The sequence below is a fragment of the Gossypium arboreum genome, chromosome 5, assembly GCF_025698485.1.
Source record: "Gossypium arboreum isolate Shixiya-1 chromosome 5, ASM2569848v2, whole genome shotgun sequence".
In the NCBI taxonomy this organism is placed as follows: Eukaryota; Viridiplantae; Streptophyta; class Magnoliopsida; order Malvales; family Malvaceae; genus Gossypium; species Gossypium arboreum.
Genome location: NC_069074.1, coordinates 45,876,908 through 45,904,053, shown reverse-complemented (window position 1 = coordinate 45,904,053; position 27,146 = coordinate 45,876,908). Strand labels below are relative to the sequence as shown.

The 27,146-nt window shown below is 33.7% G+C and overlaps 1 pseudogene; it reads left to right on the top strand.

Annotated features, from left to right (window-relative positions):
* Positions 1 to 10,381: 10,381 nt before the first annotated feature.
* The window catches only part of LOC128292667 (mitogen-activated protein kinase kinase kinase 20-like), an 82,370-nt pseudogene continuing 65,605 nt past the window's right edge, over positions 10,382 to 27,146 (top strand).

Here is a 27,146-nt window from a genome sequence, read left to right as displayed (position 1 = left end):
CTAGACATGCACACCGCCATTGCCACACCTTAACGTCATGTATATTTCTAGGAAACCAATTTGATTAAGTCATTTTTAGGAAAAGTGATTAATTTTGGGAAATACTTTCATTGCGGAAGCTTTGCTTGTTGTCGTGTTATTTTGAAATCAATTGTTGTTGTTTTTTTTAAAACGCGCCCTAAAGCTATCCAATTTCAACAGTTAAAATAAGTAATACCTATCTTAGTAATACATATTAAAACCATCAAAAATAATTAATCAGCCTTATTACATTTAAAACCCAAAACTTCAAACGTAAATAAAAGGATGTCCATTCACGGAAGAAAATCAAACTTTCGAGCGGGTGGCGCTCAATTCCCTCACGCTCCAAGCCCACTATGGTTGGGGATTTCTTGCGTGGATGAAAATAAAAGGGTGAGTTTGGGAAACTCGGTGTGTAAGGAAAACCCATTCAAAGCCCAAGTCACTCAAGCCTATTGGGCCTAAGCCCATTAAGGTAACGATGGTCTTGGGCGAGTCCTTTCAGATTACAATAAACTAGGCCTTAGCCCTTATTCAGATAACGATATGGCCCATAGGCCCATTTCAAAATACATGCAACATCAGTAAACATATGCAAGCCCATTTGGGAGACTACTCAACCCACCAACCACTACAGTCCACCATTACCGACCATACACTCCATGTGGGAATAGCTCAACCCACCCATTAACACTCCACGATTTTGACCTTTGTCGCTCGATTAACGAAGAATTGAGGCAAGCCTCCAAGACGTGGACAAGCCACTTTCAGTACTTCCTCCGTCAATATCCCAGTCTCATGCATCAGATAATAACAACATGGCATGCAGTAAATAACAACAGTCAAACATGCATTTAGGTCAATTTAACCCTAGGGGTAAAACTGTAAATTTTCCACTTTTAAAGGTATTTCAGTAATTTATCTATTTTAGGGTTTTTCATGCATATTCCTACCTTTCACGTACTAACAGAATCACTACCGAGGGTTCTTACCGAATTGGGCCCGTTGGCCCATCATTCCAATTTTGGCCCTTTAAGCCCAAAAATATCGAGGGCACAGAAATCATGCACTTTGCAGTCCAAACATTGCATCTTACCTAAAACATTAATCGATTTACCTCACGAGCATTCGCACACTCGTAAATCTACAAAATACCGGTTTTCAGCATTTCGGCTTTTCGACTTTTGCCGATCTAGACTAAGAAAGAGGGTGTTAGTTACACACCTGTTTACGATGATATGCTGACGAGATCCACACACGAACTGCCTACAATTGGATTACTAACACGTTAATCTAACTATTCAAATATGAACTACGTATTAACCCCTTACAATATTCGGCCAACCATACCTACAGATCATAGTAAGCTTATAAGAAATTAATAAGCAACTCATTAACAATTTTTTTGTCAATGTTTACCACATAATCAAAATTTCACTGCAAGCTGTCTTCCTGAGCAACAGTCACTAAATCATTTATAACTGGAGCTACGAAACTCCAAATCAAGTGCCATTAATTTTCCCTGAAAATAGACTCATATATCTTCTATCCATAAAATTTTCAGAATTTTTGGTTTAGCCAATCAATACCAGATTTTTCTCAAAGTTTCCCATGTTTCACTGTTTAACTAATCTGACCACTCTTCATTACGAATCAAATTTCTCATTGTACAGAATTCAAAATATGTTCTCGTTTATTCCATTTGAAACTAGACTCATTAAGATTTAATTACATAATTTATGTAGCTTCTAAATCATCTCCCACAATTTATGGTGATTTTCCAAATTCGCGTTACTGCTGCTGTCCCAAGCAGATTTATTACCAAATCACTCTTTCACACCTAACTTGCATGCTTGTTATTTAAACATGTATATCACCAATCAATCATCACATATCTATGATTTTACTTAAGTATAATCTCCATTTCATCATTTTAAAGCACAACATGTTAGCCGATTTTTCCCCTTAGCATCTAAGGCACATGCATGCTCATTTGTTTGGCTTAACTTCACCTATCTTCCATTTTTCATCAAAAGAACATGAAACAACAACCATTTCCTTCATTTTAATTCATGACTAAATGCTCACAACACAACTAAAAACCAAAATATGCTTCAAGAGTTAAGGTAGAATCAAGAAGAACTAATGAACCTCAAAATAGAAGCAAGGTACCAAAAACTTACCTTCAATTTTCTTCCCCAAGTGACCGAACATTCAAGAGCTTTCTCCTCTCCTTTCTCTTCTCTAACTTTAGGCTATGATGAACAAAGATGGACAAAAATTTGTTCTTTTCACCCCTTTTTTTTAATAAAATTTCATATTTCATCCATTTAATTCTTTAATACAAAAGACATGAAATGCCCATCATGGAACATTTACCTAACCCATTATCATGGAACATTTACCTAACCCATTATCATGGAATATTTATCTAATCCATTATCATGGAACATTTACCTAACCCATTATCAATTTGTACCATGAATTATGCATATCAAGTGCTCATATTGTCTACAACAACATGATGGCTGGCCACTTCATGTAAAATGGGAGGTTTGTCATGCAAATCCTCCTATTTTGCACTCCTATTTATTTGGCCACTTCAATTTAGCCTATAGCATTTTCAAACATTTTCATATAGGTTCTATTTCATAATTTCACCCCCTTTTTCTTATGGAACAAAAATTAACTAAAATTGCCAAGTTCTATCTTAAGCTTGGGCCTTCTAGAGGCCCACTAATATAATTAAACCTATGCCAACATTCACAGAATTCCTGAAAATTGGGGCGTTACAATTCCAATAGGTGTAAGAAGAGGCCCTACTCTAATTGGCCCATCAGATCTGGCATTTTTCTTAGGCCTCATCGCAGAACTCGAGGGCTCTGAATCCCTCTTATTCTTGCCCCTCTCTCTATCTCTATTTTGACGCTCAGTGGGTTTTACCTCTTCAGCGATCTTTGCCTTCTCAACCAATATAGAGAACTCATGCTCCCTCTACAGTGTAATCAATACCCTCAAACTGTCTGTGAGTCCATCCTTGAAGTGAACGCAACGCTCATATTCAATCGCCACCATGCCTTGAGCATAGCAACTCAATCTCAAAAACTCAGCCTCATACTCGGCCACTGTATGATCCCCTTACATGAGATTCAAAAACTCACGTCTCCTAGCATCGATGTAGCTTTCCCCCACATATTTACCTTGAAAAGCAGACATATATATGCCCCATGTTAGTAGTTCGGGCTGAGTGCCCTCCTTAACAGTCAGCCACCATTGGTATGCTTCATCGCGAAGCAAGGAAACAGTCCCTTTTAGTTTCTGCTCAAGTGTAAAATCCAAGTCATCCATAATTTCTTGTACTAGGCCACGTTAGGGGCGACTCCAGTGACACCCCTGAATAGCTTAGCGTCACAGATCAGAGTCGTTCCGTAACCAACCCTTGGCCCCCAGATCCAGTATTGGGCCTTGTGACCGTCTCTCATATCCTCATAAGAGCCTAGGACAATGCTTCATCCTCGACCATATGATCATGAGACCCAGCCTCTGTAGCAGGTGAAACCAACATCTCGCTCGTATCCAAATTCGGCATGCTGCCTAACGATGAGGACTTAACTCGAACCCCTCTACGGCCTCTACCTCGGCCTATAGTAATCCATTTGCAAATACCTCGTACGCTCATATCTAATCGAATTATCTGTATTAAGAATTTTATGAATCAGTTATAATTCAATAATTATTAGCAGATGTTTTATGCAAGCAGTTTTAGAGTGATTTTCATAATTCACAGTCTCAGTTTACAATAACTAAAGTGTTTTCAGAATAGTCTATATCAATGTTTTTCAGAGTAAACTATCAGTAGTTTTTAATTAGTTTATCAGAGTATAGAAAAATTACAAGATTAGCGTCGAAGACTTGGTGTACTACATACTTAGTCAAAAATATTTCAAACCATTTTAAAAGCATTTCTTTAAAACCAAGTTTTTTAAACCCAAATCCACAGTTGAGTTTTGCAACCTGGTCTAATACCACTAAATGTAACACCCCAAACCCAGCCTAGATGTTATGGCCGAATCTGGTGATTTCACATGAGATGGAAGTCAAAAACTAGTTTGTCGAGTTAAAACAATTCCAATTGAATTAGCCTTTATCTTTGTTCGAGGTAAAACACATGTTATTCATTACGTTTGGCCCAGAATCCCACACGCTCGTGTGGTTTTACCCATGTGGGCCCACACTCCCGTATAGCTCATACGACCCAAATCAGTATAGCCCGTGTCTCGCACACGGCCTACTTGGCCATTACACGATCGTCTCATTCATGCACGACCTCGTTCGTTGATCACACGCCCGTGTTCCATCACACGACCTACCACACAAGTGACTACATGCTCGTGTGACGTTGATAGTAAGCTTTTTCGGCTTTTCGTCGAATCTTATTTTCTGAGTTTTGGGTACACATCTGGTTCGTTTTCGCAGCAAACGCAACTCCCAAGTCACCAGAATGTAAAGCTGAGAAATATCATTCAGTCACTTAAATCAATTCTTATACGCGAACACAAAAATACGGGCAACTACTAAACTATCGAAATTTGTTACCTCTCAATAGCGATGATTCTCTCAATACAACTAGAATGCCAAACTGCGACCAGCAGCACCTCGTGCTCCTCCTAAATACCATTAACTTTTCGTTAGGCTAAGAACCATTACCCAAACCCAAAAATGCAGTAACCTACACTTACCAGCAACACCCGAAAGGAAAGACGGAGACAGTGGAGACTAGAGATTGGTAACAAAAAGAAAATAGAGACAGGATTAGAGCAAAAAGAAAAACGGCGTGGGAGAAGGAAGAGAGGAAAGGAAAATGGCAGGAGGGAATTTGAGGAACAGAAACTACCAAATCAGAATTCTAATTACCCCCTTAACTTTACTCTCACAATCCCACTAACTTATAACTTCCTCGGTCTTTTAACTCCACCAAAACTCTGTCCATCAGCCGAGCAAAAATAAACTCCCTCGCTCATGCAAGGATTCGAACACAAGACCTTCAGCAATCCAACACACTGCTTAACCACTAGACTAGCAGACCTATTTTGATATGGTTCTACCAATAATTAAATTTAAGCCTACAGAACAGGGCTAAGGCTTTATTTAGAAAAATACCAAATTTTTTCCCAAGACAAAGCTTGAACTTGGAACCTCTCACACACACCCAGAACAGTTAACCACTGAAGCAGATATAGATTTGTGTCACAATTTAACAAACACAAAAATATAATTTTTAGGGCGTTACACTTGCGCGTACAAATTTTTGGGTCTGAAGATTTATTTCTCTCTCGCTTTAAAGGAGACATAGTCATAGTTTTAAGTTGTGTTTGGGTTCATGATGATGTCATGGAGCTCAATAACCTACAAAATTCATCTGCCATGTGAGTATGGCACCATCACCCAAGAAATTGGGATCACTTTACAACTAGATGTCCAAGTTGGCGGTGAATATACCGTCTAGGGTTATGTTTAACTACGGCTTCAAGGTTACAAAGGTTATTTTTTCAAAGGATTGAGCATAACTGGAGCCCTAGTTGACGGTGCTGATGCGGGCATGACAACCAATTTCACCTCGTTAGAGAAGCATGCTCTATAAGACCCATATAGAAGTGTGAGGAAGCAAAACACAAGGGGCCTCCTAATATAATCAAATAATTTATGTTGTCGATCTCCACCAAAGGCAGTGACCCTATTAGTAAAGCATGTTAGTAACACCCTAATACTGACCATATGGACCCGGTAGAAGACTATTACATTTAGTGCCAAAGCGATTTTGGCAAGACAGTGTATAATTTAAACATTTTTTCATAGTGTATTAACTTATTTAACCAAAAAAAATTAATATAAACATATGGGTCATTAATGGATGATTGATTGCATTTGGAAATGACTTAAAAATTGTTTTCACTCAAAACAGGGGCAAAGTATCGATACTTAAACGAAAGGTGTCTACACCACTGCACCAAATTGATACCAAAATAGCATTCTGGAAATCCAAAAATTCAAATTTTGATGAAGGTATCGATACCTTAGGCCTAAGTATCGGTACCTAGGCTTCAATATCGATATGCATGTCAAAAACGATACCAAAATCACATTCTGTTTTGGAAATTTTTAGGTTTAAAGCCTAGGTACTGATACGTATACCCTTGGTATCGAAACCATGAGTAAATTTTGTTAAAACTCAGTTGAAAATTTGCTTAAAAAGCCCGTGCACTATTTACAAACCATTTCAAAATTTAAAACCAGTCCATAATAGTCCAAATCAATCCAATAAACAATTTATCATCCATTTATGCACACATCCATTAGGTCCTTAATAATTCATTTCAATTATCTTTCAATTTCTTCACAAAACATTAAAATGAGCAAAGTTATTATAACTTACATTGTAATTCCTATTACTAAATTCTACTTGTTAAGCATATGTACATCCCATACTATCATCAAAATATAAAACATGCTCTCATTCAAATTGGAGATGTGATGGAACGAGCAGGTCTCGAACCACTTCTAGCTTTCTTTTTCTACTTCAACCTATGCATTAAAATAAAATGTATTAAGCTAAAATAGCTTAGTAAGTACTACAAGAATTTAATCATAAAAAAATTATCATATTGCAAAATTAATACTTAACTATAAATATTCTTAACTTAAATTGTGCTTATTCAAAATTACACTTACCACCTCATATTTCATTCACAAGGCCCAAATTAGACTAATTAGAACAATTAGGACATGCTGAATAGAACTGAACATCACTGAAGCGAATATCTAAACACTGCTAAAGCATATAACTAAACACCGTCAAAGCGGATAAGGGTCCGTCTGTTTACATGTAAAAGGTTTTACGGAAAATGTTTTCTGCATTTTCCGGTGTTTGTTTCATAGAAAATAGTTTGGTCAACTGAAAATGACTTATAGGTCAAGGTAAAATAAACCCTTTTTCCTGTAAAATAACTTACCATTTTGAAAAGCATAAGTCATTTTCCGGAAAAAGCTCACCTATAGATAATTTATTTTTATATAAAATTAACTTAAATCAAGCTTAATATTATGATATTGATAATAATTTTTATTTTTATTTTTAAAATTATTTAAAATATTATATTTTTCAATATTATTGAACATACATATTTAATTATTTATATTTAGTCATATAATAAATTATTAATATAATAAATATAATTTATTATTTTAATAATTATTTAATATTTCAATTTTATTTTAATAATAAATTTGAAAATAATAATTTTAAATAATATTATTCACATATTATTGAAAATATTTAATATTAATATTTTAAAATAAATATTTTTACAATTATAAATATATTAATAATAAATGTTTTGTAGTATAAAGATTAAAATATGTCATAAGTTTATGTACACTTCATGATTTGTAATTTAGTCTTTGTACTTTTATTTTCAAGAATTTAGTCCCTTTACTTTTCAAATTTAAAAATTAAGTCCAATTGTTGACATCGTTTTTTTGTCAATTTTGTTGATATCATATTTTAAATAAAAATACTCACTTAGATTTGAAAATTAAGTCCGATTGTTGACATCGTTTTTTGTCAATTTTGTTGATGTCATATTTTAAATAAAAAATACTCACTTAGTAGTCATGTGATAAAAAATAACGTTGTAATGAATTTGAATTTAACATAATATTTTTACTATATGCAAAAACAATGTAAAATATAAAATTATAGATAAAAGAAAATTTAATTAAATAATGAAAAATAAGAAAATCTTAAATATATGTTGTTTTAATTGAAAACAACTTTTATGAAATATTTTTAAGAAATCTACCAAACAACAGAAAATATTTTACACAAATTCTTCCAAACACTAGAAAATATTAGCTTTTCTAGAAAATTAAATCATTTTCCATAAATCATTTTCCGGAAGTCATTTTCAGTGAAACAAACGGAACCTAAATAATAAGTGCGCAATATATATTTCTTAATGGCATGCCACTAATATCCTAATCAGTCATATTCGTCTACTTGGGCTCACGTTTTCTTTATACGAATTTTTAATCTTTGTAATTTAGTTCTTGAACCTATAATTTCATATATATACATATCACCCAATTATCAATACATTTTATTACACACATATAATAATTTCAATACAAATAATTTATTATATCACTTATAATTTTATTTACAATCTTATAACATATTTTATTAGATTTATGACTTAGTCCCTTTTATACTACTACATATATATATCTAAAATTCAATAACTAATTAACAATTCTTATGGCTAATAAAGAAATATAAATAAATTCTTGTAGTACTTACAACCAAGGCTTGTTTGATGATTCTTCTTACTTCTTCACTTATTGGCTACCCCTTCTCCTTTTACTACAATTTGATCCTCTTTTTTCCTCTCTTTCTCTTGAATCCTTGTTACTACAAACTAGCCCTAACTTTCTTTCTCCTTTCAAGTAACTATTAACTCCTTTCTCATGGGGCTGAAGTAACTACCTTTCTCTACTCTTTATTTGGTTGAGAAATCATGAGAGAAAAATGGAGAAACAAGCTTGAAGGACTCAACAATGGAGGAAAAATGACTTAAATGGAAATTAAGCAAAAGTTTTATTTTGGGAGAAAGGTAAGTGATGATGGGATGTGGAAAAGAAAGATGAAAACTTTCTCATTCTCATCTTTTCTACTTTCTTCTACACTCTTCACAAATAAAAATCTCATGAGTTTTATTAAAATGGTAAATTGCTAACTAATCCTCTCTTCTTCCATCATTACACTATGACCCTAATCATTATCATAAAATATCTTATTTTTATAATTACCATTTTACCCCTTATCATCTATTCAATTTCCATATATGAATCACATCACATTTTAGTGATATTACCTCTCTAGTTCCTCCTTATTTTCCAACAATCTCATGCTACTAACCTAACTTTTTAATTTTCACACTTTTTCTCCACTACTTTTCATTTTCCTACAATTTAGTCATTACCTCAAATCAAATTTTCCTATCCTAAAAATATTTCTAATTTCTATAAACTCTAATTTCTTTCTATACTTTTACTTTAAAATTCCTATTTAATCTATTTCTAATTTTTTTCTAATTTTCCTAACCCGACACATCACTGAACCAAAGCCTCTTTACTTTGAGGATGTTACACACCTAAGGTAGTGACCCTGTTAGTAAACATGTTACACCCCAATTATGTCACAAGTTCTAATAATGAGGTAACCGCTTTTGGTGGACATAAATAAAACAAAATACTTGATTACGCCACTGCATTTTTCTTCTTCATACTTTTTTTGGGGGTTTTATAAACCATCCTTCTTTGACGAAGAAAAACTGGTTGTTGTGCTTACATAACCATTGTCAACTGGGGCCCCATTTATGCTTCATTTTTTGACAACATATCTTTTGTAAACTTGAAGTCAAAGTTACACTTCAACCCCAAATCATATAATCATAGTCAACTAGGACGTATGATGGCTCCATACTCATATGGCAGATGAAATTTGTAGGTCACCCAACTCTATGACACCATTGTAAATTCAAACATTCCTTAAAACAATAATTATGTCTATCTCAAATACAAATAAAATATCTACAAATTTCTAATTTCCAACTGTAAGAAAAAAATGATTTTTACCTAAGTGAAAACACGTCCTACAGGGCATGTTTTCATCTGACACATCAATGAAAATGCGCCATGTAGGATCTGTTTTCAGGAGAGAGAATTAAAAAGCGTCCTATGTGGCACATTTTCACTTATGTGGCAATGAAAGCGCACCCTGTAAAACGCATTTTCCTTTCTCTCCAAAAATATCGTAGATCGGTAAATTTGTAGAATTTCAGCCTAGTTTCTCAAATATCTTTTTAGCATATTCATATAAATTAACAAAAAGAATTAATAGCCAAAATAGGGTGCCTAAAAGGCTAAAGCTTGGGTAGTTTACCCTTTTATTTATCTTTGAGCCTATTAGAGATTGTGTGACGCGAATCCTATACTTGTTGAAGAAATAAATACAGTGGAAAAATAAGGGATATGTGGTGGCGAAACTCCTTTTGTATTATAACAGGGTTTTCAACCCTTAAATAGATGTAGTCGAAACTCTTCTTGTGTCATTCATTTTTCTACGTGAGTGAATTTCTTCTCCTCTACCTGTGGTTTTTTCCCGAAACGGTTTTCACAAAAAATATGTGTGTTCTTATTTTTCTTTTTCTTATTGTTTTGCAATCTTTCTACTGCTATTATCGGCTTTTATTAAAACAAACTAGTATCAGTGCTTTTCGGGTTGCTTGTCTTGATCATAATAATGGCGTCATTAAAGTATGATACTTCGTTGTTGGATCGTAACACCAGATTTGCATTGTGTCAGGTAAAGATGCAAACATTTCTTATGTAGATATATTTGGAGGATACCCTACTAGGGTTAGATAAGATGCCTTCGACATTGAAAACTAAAAAGAAACAACCTAAGGATTGAAAAGCTCTAATGCAATTACATCTGGATCTGTCGAGTGATATTCTACATGACGTCTTGAAGGAGAAGACCGCTGCTGCATTATGGGCAAAGCTGGACCAGCTATGCATGTCGAAAACCCTAACTAGCAAGTTGCAAATGAAGCAATATCTTTTTTCTCATAGTTTGGAAGAAGTCTTTGGTTGAACACGTAACTATGTTTAAAGAAATTGTCTAAAACTTAGAAGCCATGGAGGTGTAGTATGGGAAAATAGGATTTAGGGTTAATTTTACTTTGTTCATTCCTTCCGTCTTATTCAACCTTCAGAGATACGATTTTGTATAGTCGTGAATCTCTCACAGTTAATGAAGTAAGGGTGGATCCACGACTCTGGTTGCACTTTCCATATGAGTCCCAATCGGGATTGGTTTACAATATATGAAATAGTGTTTGAAGGAGTTGTTTTGATGGGAAAGAATGCTTCATGTAGATTTGCATGTATTGGCATGATCATCAATGGAGTCGCCAAAACACTTAGTGACGTACGACATGTGCAAAAATTGAAGAGAAATCTAATTTCATTAAGTACTCTTGATTCAAAAGGGTACAAGTACATAGCTGAAAGTGGGTTCTAAAGATTAGCAAGGGTTCCCTCGTGGTAATGAAAGGGCAAAGAAAGATTGTCACGTTATATGTTTTGCAGGGTTTAATTGTTACTAGTTATGCAACCGTAGCTTCCTTTTCATTACTAGATGATGACGTTACTAGACTTTGGCATATGCATTTGGGGCATATGAGTGAGAATTGTAACAACTTGTTTTTCAGTGGTATTAGAAACTGTGGTTTCGGGGCCACAAATCCAACGAGTAAGTTCGTAAATATCATTATATAATATTTATGAGTCAAATATAATTTTAAAAAGGTTTTTGATATGATAATTTATGTTATATGAATGATTAATTAAGTTTAAGTGGTAAGACCTTAAAGTCAAGTGATTTTAGAAAATTAGGTACCAGGACCTCATTTCTATAAACTAAGCTATAAACATTTTTATAAATATTTACAGAGTGTTATTAAGGTTTTATTAAAGTTTCCTCAATAAACTTTAATGTTTAGATGATTAATTAAGCAAAAAGGAATAAATCATAAAAGTTGAAAAAGTCAGTCGCTATTAGTTTAAAGGTGATAATTTATTATATATTTTTAATTGGATTTCCTTAATGGATAAATAAACCATCCTTAATATAGTGGGACGGTCTAATGCTTTATTTTCTTTTAATTTTAATATATATGCTATTATATTATTAAAAAAAAGGTTAATAAAATAAAGAAAACATAATGCTTTCTTCCCCCATTTGTTTGTTCATCACCGAAAGCTCCATGAAAGCATACTCAAGGTTCGTCCATGGTTAAACCTTATCATGGTAAGTTATTTCTACTCGTTTCTAATAATTTTTATGTTTTTGAGATCGTAGTGACTAGGTCCAGCTAGCCCGTACCTTTGTTTTTGAAACTGTTAAAAGATTTTGAATGATTCGATTTATGAAACTTTCTAATTTAAGATGTTAAATGATGAAATTGGGGTATTATTTGTGATTTATAAGTATTTTGTTAAGTAATTTTGATGAATTTAATGATTAGGGATTAAATTGTTGAAATAGTAAAAATACAAGGACTTGGTGTGAAATTGTTGCAAAAATAGGCTGAAATGGAAGCTATCAATATTCGGATTATATGAATTTACAATAAAAAAATGGTGAAATTGCATGTTTTAGGGTCAGGGACTAAATTAAATAAAAGTAAAATGTTGGGGGCAATTGTGTAAAAATGTCAAAATTGACTAAATTGCATAAAATGAATTGTTTTACTATCTAAATTAATAGATTGAATGAAATTATTAATTTAGATCATGAACAAGTGGAAAATCAAAGAGAAGAGAAAATTACCAAATAACCCATATACTTAGTTATTTTTTCAATTTAGCTAGGTAAGTTCGTACGAACTAAAATCACTTAAATGCTAATTAAATTGAATGTTTACTATGTGTTCTAATGTAAATAAACCAATATATATGATTATATATCGTTTTAATGTTATATATTGATCTATATGTTGATATGTTAATTTTTATGTAACTGAATGGTGTAAATACAACAATGTGGCGACGATTATCGAGCCCCTTTTGAACCTTAGGAATTCATAGGATACAAATGACATGTCATTATGGTTGTAATGTTTCGGGTGCTGGTCTTGAATGTCCTACCGATGGTTGAGGACCTGCATTTGTTGCGGATACTCCACAGCTCGTGTAAGCAGCATCGTGTAGCTTACATTCCGACCCACAGCTCGTGCGAGTAGGTCCATTTCACAGCTCCTGTGGGCAATGATATAAAGGAAAGGAAAGATTACGATTATATGTTTAACACACCCTGCGTATCCGACGATATTCTAAACGTTCAACAGGCATGAAAAGGGAAGGAATGGTAGGTATTCAAATGACTTATGTCATGAATCTATGAAAAGGAACGAAAAGGTAATGTTCAATGAAAGTATGTTTATGTTCATGAAATTTATGATTTCAAATGATGTTGTTCATGTATATGACTTACCTTATGTTATTGTAAGTGATTTATGAGTTGATGCTCTAACATGTGTTGTGGATGATGCTTAGGCTTGTGCCAAGCTTACGATTGGATTATGTCATACTTAATCTTAATGAAATACATTGAAATGGAAAGTGTTCAAATGGATGAATATACCTAGTTAAAGAATAAATATACTAATTAGTGAATTGATGTTGTTATTTAAGCTAAAATAAGTAAATACAATGGAAAGTAAGTAAATGGAAGGGTTCAAAGTCTTATAAAATCTTATTATGTTAGGAATGAAAAATATATGTGATATTGATGAACTTACTCATTTATGATTTGATGGTTATAAAGGTTGATAAACTTTGTGAAACTGGTAAAGATTTATAATTACACCATAAAGTTCATTATTGAAATGAAATGTTATGTTTAAAGTTTATATGAGCTTACTAAGTATTCATTGCTTACATAGTTATTTTTCCTTTACTTATAGATTATCGAAAGCTCGATTGAGTTAGAATTTTGATCATGTTGGAAGCTCATTGGAGATCTATCACACTATCCAGCGATTATATTGGTAGATTTTGATGTTTTGATCAAGGTTATAATGGCATGTATAGGTGGACTTGTGATTTATGGTAGTTGATGGCATGTATATATCATTTTGGTTGATGTAAACTTGGTACTTTTGATGCCTTATTGATGTGTGTTATTTTGACAATGTGTTAATGCATGTTTTAATGGTTAAAGTGATAGGTGATGAATTGACCTCGACATGGTCAAGTTATGGTATGCTTTAGAAATGTTTTGAATAGATGTGCATGATTGAAATATGGTATATATATGTGTTCGTTGTTGGTACCATTTGGAAATGGCTAGACTTGTGTCATTTAGATGGTTTTCATGTATGTGAGAAATAGTCCAAATGGTAAAGTTATTTTGATATGGTATGAAACTAGTATGGTATGGTTGAAATATGTCAATTGTGATATGTTTTGGTGTGGGAATAAGTTAGTTGATGAATGGTTAAACATGCACATGTTTACGTATGTTTGATGTATATTTTTTGTTGCCTAAATGGCATATTGGTTGTATGGATTATTACCATATTGTATAGGTCTTTTTATACAGGCTTTGAGCATATTTTAAAGTTTTGGTCATGTGTGCAAGTGTACTTGAGTATATTCTTGAGATAGGTGAATGAAAGGGGCTTCATTTTTGGTCTATTTCTTGTCCACACAGCCTAAGACACAGGCATGTGTCTCAGCTGTGTGTGACACATAGCCATGCGACACAGTCGTGTGTCCCCTGTAGGCTTTAATGTTGCTTTTCAAAAGTTACACGGCCTAGCACATGGCCTGGCACACAGGCGTTTGAGGCCGTTTTAAGTGTTACATGGCCTGGCACATAGGCATGTGGCTTGGCCGTGGGACCCAAGTCAGAGAGTTACATGGGCATGGATATGGGCTGGGACACGACTGTGTATCCCTATTTTGAATGTTGCACGGCCTTAGACATGGGCGTGTGTCTCAGCCGTGTGAGTCACACGGATGTGTGACCTTGTAGTTTGAATTTTTCTAACTTTTTCCTTAATGTTTTAAATGCTTCTAATTTAGTCCTGAATTATTTCTAAAGTGTTTCTAGGGCCTCAAAGGCTCGATTAAGGGAGGATATGCATGTCTATGAATTGACTTTGCTATACTTTATGAAATGTTTAGAAGTGAATGTTTTTATGTTACAGTTTTATGGTAATGCTCTGTAACCCTATTTTGGTGATGGATACGGGTTAAGGGTGTTAAGAATGACATGATATAATTAAGCAAAAGAGGACTTATTGATGGACAAGCCGTTAGAAAGCTGAAGTTCTATGAGCACCGTATTTTTAGGAAGCAAAAAAGAGTTCGATTCACCAGAAAAATCCATAACATTAAGGGAACACTAGATTATATTCATTCTGATCTTTGGGAACCATCTAGAGTGTTTTCAAAGGGTGGTGCTAATTATATGCTAAAGATCATTGATGATTTTTCTAGAAAACTTTAGGCATTTTTCCTAAAGCAAAAAAATGATGTGCTGCAAATGTTTAAGAATTGGAAGACTATGATTGAAAAGTAGACTGGAAGATAGATAAAACACATTCGCACAAATAATGGCTCAAAATTTTAGTTTGATGAGTTTAATAAATTGTGCAAATTAGAAAGGATCGTGAGACACTTGACAGTTCGCCATACTCCAAAAAAAATAACTTTGTAGAACGAATGAATAGAACAATCATGGAAAATGTTTGATGTATGTTGTCGAATGCTTGTTTACGGAAGTCATTTGAGGTTGAAGCGGCATCTACTGTATGCTTTCTGATTTACAATTGCTATTGAGATATGGTCTGGTACTCTTGTTTATTATTTTGATTTGAATATTTTTGGGTGTCCTGCGTATGCTCATGTTGGTAATGGTAAATTGGAACCTAGATCTATTAAGTGTGTTTGTTTTGGATATAAGGCTAGTGTTAAAGGGTATAAGTTATGGTGTCCTAAAAATAGGAAAGTTGTGATTAGTACAAATGTTATTTTTTATGAAACTACTATATTGCCTAACTTACCTCTTAAAGACTCTTCTGATAAAGACCAACAGAAATCAAACATACATGTGAAGTTGGTGAAGCTTCAGATTGATCCAGGATCTACAACAAAGTTTACTACTCAGGTTAGTACAGAAACTCAGAGTAGAGTTGCTTCTTCACCACAGTCAGCATCACAATATTCTATGACCAAGAACAGACCTAGAAGAGAAACTAAACCTCCAAAGAGGTACGTTGAGGCTGATCTAGTTACTTATGCTTTAAATGTGGTTGAAGAGATAGATGCAAATAAAAAGCCATCTTATTATGAGGCAGATAGATGTGAAACTTCAGGAAAGTGGATAATTGTCATGCAAGAAAAGATGGAATCACTCTATAAGAATAGAACATGGAACCTAGTAAAGCTTCCTACGGGTAAAAAGGTTGTTTATTGTAAATGGGTGTTCAAGAAGAAAGAAGGGACTCCAAGAGTTGAAGAACCCAGGTATAAAGCTATGTTGGTTGCAAAAGGTTATAGTCAAGTTCTAGGTGTAAACTTCATAGATTTGTTTTCTTCAGTTGTTAAGCATAGCTCAATTCGAGCCTTGCTTAGTATTGTGGTCATGTATGATTTGGAGCTTGAGCAGTTAGATGTGGAAACAACATTCTTGCATAGAGAACTTGAGGAAGATATTTACATGCAACTTGGGATTTTTGATGAATTGGAGTATTTTGGGTTAAATTGTGAAAATGAGAAATTGAAGGGCTAAAATATGAAATAAATGAAAGATATGGGCTTATATGAATTCCATGAATATTCGGCCTAACATGTGTAAAAGGAAATTTTGTGTATTTTGTGATTTTATGAATTAGGGCCTAAAGTGTTAAAATGTGAAAATGTAAGGGCTACTTTGTAAAATGTCCTAAATATGTGTATATGGAGTGATTTGAATGAATGTGAGATTGAATAAGTTAAATTTGAATTTATATAGATCAAGAACCAAAGAAAAACGGATTTAGATCAGGGAAAGTCGAAAGTCGTTGAGTAGTCCATTCTGTTCGTTTGAATTCGTACGAGGTAAGTCGATATACAAATAAATATGTTAAATTGAATTATTAATTGCTTATATGATATTTGAATTGTGATGAATGGATTTGAGAGTGAAATATGTGAAATTCGAGAAAGTTCTGATAATGCGACGACGTCCGAAAAGTCCTGTACCAACCATAGGAATAGTTAGGACACATATGTCATGACATAGGATTTTCGATATGTGATTTCGTGTAAGACCACGTCTGGGACATTGGCATCGATTTGAGGTTTACGTATAAGACCATGTCTGGGACATCGGCATCGTATTTGATTTCATGAAAGACCCTGTCTGGGATAGTGGCATCGATATCTGATTACATGTAAGACTACGTCTGGGACGTTAGCGTTGTACGAGCTTTCCGAGCTATCCAAATATCCTTAATGATTCTGAATGGTTCAATGGGTATTTCGAGAAATGAATAACTATATGAATGTATATTTGATTCAGGTACGTTTGAAATGTATATCATGAATGAGAATGAAAAGAAAGTATATGTGCAAGTGATGATATGTGATATAAGTATGTGGTTTGTATTAGTATTTGGATATGGAGTATATGTATTTTATGATGCTTATATGCTTAAAATGATAAGTTATTTGTATATGACTTACTAAGCTTTTGAAAGCTTACTTTGTGTGTGTTTGCATTATGTTTTAGATATCGAAGCTACTGGAGGCTCGGGGATTGTTGAAGATCATCACCACACTATCAAATTTAATTTTGGTACCTTTTGAAAATGTATATATCAAAGTATGGCATGTATAGGCTAGAGAACTTTGAATGTGTTTTGAGATGTGTATATCTAGCCATGTGATATGGCTTGGTTATGGATGAAATTATGAATGAATTTTGGTATATGTTTTATGTTCAAAAATGGTATGTTTTGGTGCACTTTTGAATGACCAAATGAAATGGTCAATTTTGGTAAGTTTCATGATTGATTTGGGAAGTTAATATGATACGAAATGCTATGAATTGAAATGGATTAATATGATGTATGAATCATGTGCTTTTGATATAAAATTTGTAATTTGAATTGGTATGTTTGAGTTGGATTTTTATATAGGAATGAATGATGATATCATGGGTCAATTTGTGCATGATTTAGTATGTTTTTGGCTGCCTTTGGGACATGAAATGTGCTTTGTTTCATGCTTGTGGGGATGGTCCAAAATGGGTGGCAACTTGGCTTTGCAAATAGCCTATTTTTGTCCACACAGGCAGAGACATGGGCGTGTGTCTTAGCCGTGTGCGGCACACAATTATGTTACACGGCCATGTGTCCCCTACGGTACCCTATGATTTTAAGTCAGTATACCCTACAGTTTTGACACGGCCTAGACACACGAGCGTGTCTATCTGTCATGTGTGGCACACGGGCTGGCACAAGGCGTGTGGTCGGCCGTGTGATCCAAGTCAGTAGCTTCCCTAATTTTCACACGGCTTGGAACACGAGCGTATCTTGTGGCCATGTAGACAAGTCAGTATGTATGCCCTATTTTGCCATGGCCTAAACACACGGGCGTGTCTAATGCCGTGTGAGGCACACAGGCGTGTGACCTTTGTAACTTAGAAAAAATGTTTTAAGTTTCAAAAAACTTTGTATGTGTTTGGTTTAGTCCCGACCTCTTTCTAATACATGTTTAAGGTCACGTTGACCTAAGAAAGGGACTTTATGTTGATGTTTGACTACAATGCTATGATGTTTGTGAAGTGAATCCAAAATGTTTTGATATATCCAGTAATGCCTTTTAACCCTAGTCCGGCTACGGATACGGGCTAGGGGTGTTACAATCTCATATCTCATATCTGCTCGCTCTCAAGCCCTTAACTGGCCTACTCACACAAACTATCAATCGAGACGTAACTATACGATGCTTCTCACACAAGATGTCAAGTAACCGCAACATATGCCAGTATAGTCAGCCACCGGTAGGACGTACAAGACCAGCACCTGGATCACATAACACAAAACCCTAGTGACATGTCACTTGTATGCTAATCTATTCCTAAGGTTCAATTGGGATTTCTCGCTTGTCAAAACGCCATCAGACGTGTCCATAGAGTCGTTTATACAATTCATGCAATATTAAAGCATTAAAAATACAATTATAATAAAGCTTATTTAACATACGAACTTACCTCGATTACAGAAATGGCTAAAGAGATCTATTCGTCAATTACTTTGTTTTTCCCCCGATCTACACCCGAACTTTGTTTTTCTAGATTTATAATACCACATTAAACTTATTTAATCATCACATTATTCAATTCAACCCAAAAACACATTATGGCAAAATTTACATTTTTTGCCCCTAACTTTTCAATATTTTACAATTTAGTCCCTAGGCTCGTAAAATGAATTTCTTTCAATTTCTTTACAACCCAAGCCTAGCTGAATGTTTTTTGTACTCATAACAGCCCACATTTTTTATTTATTCACACTTTTCTACACATTTTATAAACTTTTACAAATAAGTCCCTATTTGACTTTTTACCAAAAATCACTTTTCAAAAGTCGTTTAACAAAAAACAAACATGCATTTTCTACCATCAGACATAAAAATACAAGCATATTCAACATGGGTAAAATTTTATACTTTAAATTTCTTTCAAATTAGCCCTTGACATAGCTAAATCAAGTTACAACGATCTCAAAAATATAAAAATCGTTAAAACCAGGACAAGAACGGACTTAGAATCAAGCTTGAAAGCTTGGCCAAACCCTAACTATGGTTCCTCTTCAAATTTTCGGCTAAGGGGTGAAATTAAAGAAGATGGAGAGGTTTTATTTAGTAAATTTTGTCTTTATTAACCAATTTACTAAAATAGCCTTAATGCATAACTTCAAAATTTTACCTAGCCATGTCCATTTTTGTCCATCTCAAGGTATAATGGTCTAATTGCCATTTAAGGACCTCTAATTTAAAATTTCATAGCAATTAGAAACCTTGAACATATAGAACTCAAATTTTGCACCTATTGCAATTTAGTCCTTCTAGCTAAATTTTGCAATCAATCGATAAAATTTCTTAACAAAATTTTCATACAATTATTCTATTATGTTGTAAACCTTAAAGAAATAATAAAATAAATATTTCTACTTTGGATTTGTGTCCCCAAAACCACTGTTCCGATTGACCCAAAAACGGCTGTTATAACTCTCCCCCTTTAGGAATTTTCGTCCCCGAAAATCTTACCAGAAAAGAGGTTAGGGTATTGTTTTCTCATAACTTCCTCGGGTTCCCACGTAGCCTCTTCAACCCCGTTTCGTTGCCACAATACTTTCATTAGAGCTATGCTTTTATTTCTCAACTTTTTAACCTTTCGAGCTAACACTTTGATCGGTTCTTCACCATATGTCATATTGGGTTGAATCTCAATCTGTTTTGGGGAAATTACATGCGAAGGAGCTGATCAGTATCGTCAAAACATCGATACATGAAACACGTTGTGGATCCTCTCTAATTCTGATGGCAAAGCTAGTCGATATGCCACTGGTCCTATTCTTTCAATAATCTCATACAGCCTAATGAAACGCGGACTCAACTTACCTTTGCAACCAAATCTAAGAATTTTATTCCACAGTGATACTTTCAGAAACACTTTATCACTGACCTGAAATTCAATATCCTTCCATTTCAAATTCGCGTACGATTTCTGTCGATCCGAACTACTTTTAAACAATCAAGAATTAATTTCACTTTCTCATCAGTTTCTCTAACTAAATCAACCCCGTGAATCTGTTTTTCACTAAGCTCGGTCTAATACAACGGAGTTTGACATTTGCGGCCATACAATGCTTCATACGATGTCATCTTTATACTCAATTGATAACCGTTGTTATAAGAAAATTCGACCAATGGTAGATATTTCTCCCAACTACCTTCGAATTCTAAAACACAACAACGAAGCATATCTTCGAGAATTTGGATCACTCTCTCAGATTGACCATCGGTTTGGGGTGAAATGTGGTACTAAGGCCACGTTTGGTTCAATGTAATGGAATAGGGCTGTAATAGAATAGAACTGTAATGGAATAGAGTTGTAATAGAATAGAACTATAATAGCAATTTAATTGTTTGGTTGAATGGAATGAAATAGAACTGTAATAGTATTATTGTGTTTGGTTGAATGGAATAGAGTTGTAATAGCATAAGAAAAAAAGCTAAAATGACCAAAGTACCCTTAGCGAAATTTTCTTAAAAGGATGATTATTGTTATTAAATTTTCATAGGATTATTATTAAATATAATTTAATAAAAACAATAATACATAATTTGATTCTATTTTAATAAATTTATTATTAAATATAATTTAACCATAATAATATATAATTTAATAATATTCTTAATATAACAATTATTAAAATATGAATTAATAAAATAATATATAATATTACAAAAATAATATACAACCTACTTTATTATTTTTAAAATATAATGCATATTTAATGTGTTCGAATATTATTAGCAAAACAAATAATTTAGCATATATATCATAATCTCTATGTTATTTAAAGAATAATTTAAAAGAGTAATTTAAAGAATATCTTGTCTCAAATATTTTTACGCATAGATGATTTTGAAATACAACAAAAGAACTAATGAGATTGTTATGATGTATATATATATATATATATATATATATATATTTAACATATTTTCATTAATTTATTTATCTTGCTAGACGTGTATAATATAAGAATTTCATGTGAAAGTAAAAATAAATTATATAGATTTAATATTTGTAATCACAAAATCTCATGCAACTTCATTTTTACATGTGCCAAACTTCACAAAGAACATAGATTGAAAGTATCTATTCACAAAGAATAGCATTAAGGCTCCTTTAAAATCTTGACCAAGAGTATTCTATAGAATCAAATATGATAATACAAGGCTATTTTAATATAATATATATTAATGGAATTTTATTGAACATATAAAGCTTCCTTGTATCAATGACTGTATTTTAGAAGCTAGAAAATACAAAGCAAGAATACCAATAGACTAAATATATTTGAATAACATGCAACCATTGGCTCGTCTTCTTCAAAATTTGTAAAGCTTTTGCAGTTGCAATCAATGGAAACTCAGTCTCCCAAGCTACCTATTTGTTAAATCCAATAATTTAGTTACAGCAATAGGAAAAGGACCAACAATGGATACTGCATACACTTCCCTGTAAAAGAAAATAGTGATAATAACAATTCAAGGTCAGATTCAATACAAGCCAATAGAATAACATACAATAGTGAATCAAGGCAGAAAAGTAGTCACTTGAATATCTTTCAAGTAGCCTCTAAAATGAGATAAGATACAAATCAAAACAAAAAAAAAAGAACACATAGAATGAGAAACCAAAAAGTTTTAGAATTCAATCATGGCAGAACAGTATTCACCTTGGCATCTTTCCCCTAATCCGTAATGTAAGATATAACATAAATGTGAATGAAACATAGAATGTTGAATCAATGGTGAAATACATTTGCATTGTTCATTAGATAAACAAAGGCATTAGAATTCAATCATGGCAGAGCGGTATTCATTTCGGCATCTTCCCCCCAAACCGTAACATAAGATATAGATACAAGTTGGAATGAAATATAGAACAAGAATCAATAGCAAAAGGCATTTGCATTGTTCATTAGATGACGTTTGTGAAGCAAAGACACATCCCTTTCACTAATAAGCATATTAAGCAAAAATAGAATGCATAGCAGATATGATACATACAGTTCAGTAACAACTCTATAGTCTCCTTGAGTCGAACATGTTACACCAGACCAAGGCTATAAGTCACCATCACCATAAGGATCATCCCCAATCCATGTATATACAACTCTCCGTCCAAGTGATGCTTTTATCTCATTTAAGGCTTTTACTGCAGTAAAACTAACCAAATATCAACCCATTGCATCAAAACATATTTATGCTCTATTTTAATTTTCTTAATAATGATAGCTTCAATTCTCACAAAATGTGCAGTAACAATAAACATCACATATCCCTGAAAACCAACTTTAAATTTCTAATTGATAAATTTAAGCTGCTCCACAAGAATTCAAGCTAAATGAGTAGTGTGTTAAAAGTTAGCTAAAAAAGATGAAAACACAAGTGAAAAACCAAGTAGAGCACAAGAATTAATCTAAGTTAAAGAACCAAAGATACAAACATTACTGGTAATTCATTCAACCAGAAGCTATGTCAGAAAATGACAACGAAGTAAATGTGCAAATTGTTCAAGTTCCAAAACTGTAGAAATGCTTTGATGGAATAGTTTTATTATGATCCGTAAAAGAGAACCACTTACCATTTTGTCTTAAAATGTTCTAATCATGGACTGCTATTTTATCAATGATTCTCATCTGATTTCATTTTATAGGTATAACATACTATGGATATAATGTGTATACACACAAAACCAAATATTAATTTTGGATCAAGCTCTTTAAAACTTTTTTTTTTGGTGAGAAAAGAAGCTTTAGTTTCATTAAAGGTGTTAGGTAAATAATACATAAAGGATATTCCATATGAATGCAGGCAAAAAAAATGAGAGAGATCTTCAACTTTGGAAGAGAACAACGTGGTCAATAATAGCAAAGGAGCAAAATAACAATTGAGTGAAAAAAAAACAACCTATTCTTTTGATTGCATATATTTTCCTATCAAACTGAAAAATTAACATCAATGAATTGTAAGATATAAAAAAGGGAAGATATTTGGGATTTACATTCTGTAAAATCTACCTGCATATAATTCACAACTGATACAAGACTTGAGTTTAAAAATTCAATTGAGAGAACTTTACTCATTCAAATTGCACCTCTACATGCATGTATCTCCTCACGAGCCGAATAATAGATGAAGTGAATTTGGCCAATACCTGGCATTCCTTGTGTGGCTTGGCTTTTGAAATAACCCTAAAAATAATAATTTTCTTAAGATTTGGGCATCATTTTAGCAGCTCCTCAACCTTCCTCCCTTTTTCTTCTCCTAAAAAATACGAAACGATTTACATATACAAATAAATATCCGGTAGGGGAAAACGTATGCAAAATCGATTAGCTTTGGGTACTGTACCTGAAGAATAATCAAATTGGATGAACTGATTCAATTTGTCTATGATTTTAGTGAAATCTTCAAGAGGAGAAGTTGACTCGAAGAATGAATCGATCTCCTCGTGAACAGTTGCAGAATCCATTTCAATTCCCCTTGGACAAATCATCAGAAACAAAAAAAAAATCAATCAAAATGAAAAACAAACCCTAGTTGAATTGAACTTACAACAAAATCCAGTTGATTTGGCTTTCAAGTTGACTTGCTTCCTTTTAGATTGATTTGAGCTTGAGATTGTCGAATGACCAAACTAAAAAAAAGTTGAAACCGTTGAGAGAAAATTCAGTCTAAGAAAGGGTATTTTCGGAGGGGAAAATAAAAGTCATTCAATGGAGAGGTTGGAATAGCCATTCAGCACCTCCTCCCTCGAATGGCTATTTGACGATTTTTGGAATGAACCTAGAATCCCCATTCGATGTTTTGAGCATTCAACCAACCAAACAACTATTTTCTTGTGGAGTTTTGAACCGTGTCATAATGGAATAGCCATTCCATTGGACCAAACATAGTGTAAAATTTAACTTTGTACCTAACGCTTCTTGCAATTTCTTTCAAATCACGAGGTAAACCTCGAATCTCTATCTGAAATAATAGAAGTAGGCACTTCGTACAATCTAAGAATTTCAACAACGTACAATTCAGCTAGTTTATCAAGTGAATAATCAGTATGTACAGGAATAAAATGAGCTGATTTCGTCAATCTATCAACAACAACCTATATAGCATCTTTCTTCTTCGGAGTCAAAGGTAACCCCGAAACGAAATCTATAGTGACTCTATCCCATTTCCACTTGGGTATAATCACAGGCTGAAGTAAACCCAAAAGCACTTGATGTTCGGCTTTTACTTGTTGACAAATCAAACATCTCGTTACAAACTCTGAAATGTCTCATTTCATGCCTGACCACCAATACAATTCCTTCAAATAATTATACATCTTTGTGCTTCCAGGATGGACAGATAAAAAAATATTATGTGCCTCATGAAGAATTTTTAAAAATCAGTTCAGTATCTCTCAATACACAAATCCTACCTCGGAACCTCAAACAATCATCGGATCCAATCTGATATTCTGAATCACTATTCGTTTCGCATTAAACTCTTTTAGCTTGCAACTCATTATCACATTTTTGAGCTTCACAAATTTACTGAAGAAATACCAGCCTAGCTTTCACCTTGGCTAGAATCGATCCATCATCAGATAAAGTTAACCATGTATTCATCACCCTCAAAGAAAATAAAGTCTTTCTACTTCAAGCATCTGCAACTACATTCGCTTTCCCCAGGTGATAGTCGATCACTAACTCATAATCTTTCAATAGATCGAGCCATCTTTGTTGTCACAAATTCAAATCTTTCTAAGACATAAAATACTTTAAACTCTTATGATCAGTACAGATGTGACACTTCTGGCCAAATAAGTGGTGTCTCCAAATTTTTAAAGCAAACACAATCGCAGCCAATTCCAATTCGTGCGTCAAATAATTCTTTTCGTGTGGTTTCAACTGTCTCGAGGCATAAGCTATCACTTTACCCTCTTGCATTAACAATCAACCAAGACCGTTCAATGACGCGTAGCTGAAAATCATGAACTCTTTTCCCAACTCAAGTTGCACTAACACCGGTGCCTCAGTCAACAACGTTTTCAACTGTTCAAAACTCTTTTGACATTTCTCAGGCCGCTCAAATTTCACATCCTTTTGTAACAATCTAGTCATAGGTGTAGCAATCATCAAAAATCCCTTAACATTGATAATATCCAGCCAAACCCAAAAAGCATCTAACCTTGGATACATTCCTTGGTGGTTTCCAATTAACAACTGCCGAAATTTTACTCGGATCAACCCGTATACCTTCCGCTAAAATAATATGTCCCAAAAATCCGACTTCTCAAAGCCAAAACTCACTTTTGTTGAATTTAGCAAACAATTTCTTATCTCTCAAAGTCTACAATACAATTATTAAATTTTCGGCATGCTCAGACTTATCTCGAGAATAAATCAAAATGTCATCAACAAATACAACCACAAACTTATCTAAATATGGTCGGAAGATTCGATTCATCAAGTCCATAAAAACTACAAGAGCATTAGTTAATCCAAAATGCATAACAAGAAATTCATAATGCCTGTACCTCGTTCTGAACGCGGTCTTCGGCACATTCAACTCTTTAACTCTCAACTGGTAATAGCTTGATCTCAAGTCTATCTTCGAGAACACTGTTGCCTCTTTCAACTGATCGAACAAATTATAAATCCTCAGTAAAGGATACTTGTTCTTTATCGTAACCTTATTAAGCCAACGATAATCAATACAAAGTCTCACAGATCTGTCTTTCTTCTTGACGAATAACACTGGTGCACCCCAGGGTAAAAAAACGGCCTCGCAAAACCCTTATCTGTCAACTCTTGCAACTGAGACTTCAATTCTTTCAATTCAGTCGGAGCCATTCTATACAGAGCTATCGATATAGGTGAAGTTCCCGATACTAAATCAATAGTAAACTCAACCTCTCTGATCGATGGCTCTTCTAGAAACACATCCGGGTATTCACAAACTACCGGTACAGATTCAATCTTCAATTCAGACACTTTACTATTCTATACATACGCAAGATAAGCTTCACAACCTTTTCTTACATACCTTTGAGCCGACATCAACAAAATCACAATAGGCAACTCACCTAACTCATCCGGTTCAATCTGAAGAATTTCATTATTTTGACATTTCAATTCAATAATCTTTCGTCTACAATTCACTATGACATAATGTAAAGTCAACCAATCCATTCCAAGAATTACATTGAACTTATCAAATGGTAAAAGCATTAAGTCAGCCGAAAAATAGTGACCCTGAATCATTAAATGACAACTCTTGCAAACTTTATCAACTAGAACATATTTTCCTAAGGGGTTCGACACGTCAATCACAAACTCAGTAAACTCAACAGGAAAATTCTTACTAGATACCAGATTCATGCAAATATAAGAATAAGTCGATCCAGGATCAATCAATGCAACTGCATTAGTATCATAGAGAGAAAATGTACCATTAATAACATCAAGAGATGACGCATCTCTCGAGTGCAAATAACGTAGGTTCTAGCAGGTGCCTTGACCTCTGATCTCGTAGTTAAAGCTTTTCTTACCCCTCTGCTACTGTCTCGGTAGCCTCCCTCTAGTGGCAGTGTTACTCGGCCTTGCATTCTGAAAATTATCTTTCTCAACCATTTCACAGCAATCTCGAATAAAGTGATC